Source organism: Vicugna pacos, chromosome X, assembly GCF_048564905.1.
Source record: "Vicugna pacos chromosome X, VicPac4, whole genome shotgun sequence".
In the NCBI taxonomy this organism is placed as follows: domain Eukaryota; kingdom Metazoa; phylum Chordata; class Mammalia; order Artiodactyla; family Camelidae; genus Vicugna; species Vicugna pacos.
The window spans coordinates 39,250,047-39,250,521 of NC_133023.1; the positions used below are offsets into that span (position 1 = coordinate 39,250,047).

Consider the following 475-nt stretch of genomic DNA (forward strand, 5'->3'; position numbering starts at 1 on the left):
AGGCACAAAATCCTGACAATCCTGTTCCCATGTTCTGCCAGCTATCTTGGGGAACTGTACTCCAATGAAGTCAGCTGCCTGTGCCCAATGTCATGCTCCCTTCCAGGAGTGGGGGCACCCCACAGCTAAATAAAGGCCCGGCCTTCTTTCTTCAGTTTGGGACAACATTACACGGCCCACTAAGCTACAAAGACAGAAATCAAGGCAGATACACAACAAGGTATAGCACAGGAAACTACACTCAATAGCTTGTAATAGCCTATAATGAAAAAGAATATGAAAAGGAATATATATATATATATATGTATAACTGAATCATTATGCTGTACACTAGAAATTAACACAACATTGTAAATCGACTATACTTCAATAAACAAATAAATAAGTTGATTTACAGGGCGGGGGTGGTAGAGCTCAGTGGTAGAGTGCATGCTTCGCATGCATGAGGTCCTAGGTTCAATCCCCAGTACCACCA

The 475-nt window shown here is 42.1% G+C and overlaps 1 non-coding gene across 1 annotated transcript; it reads left to right on the top strand.

Moving 5' to 3' along the window:
• The first annotated feature begins 403 nt into the window (after nucleotides 1-403).
• On the top strand, nucleotides 404-475 carry TRNAA-CGC (transfer RNA alanine (anticodon CGC)). Its single transcript has one exon. It is a non-coding gene; the product is annotated as a tRNA-Ala (tRNA).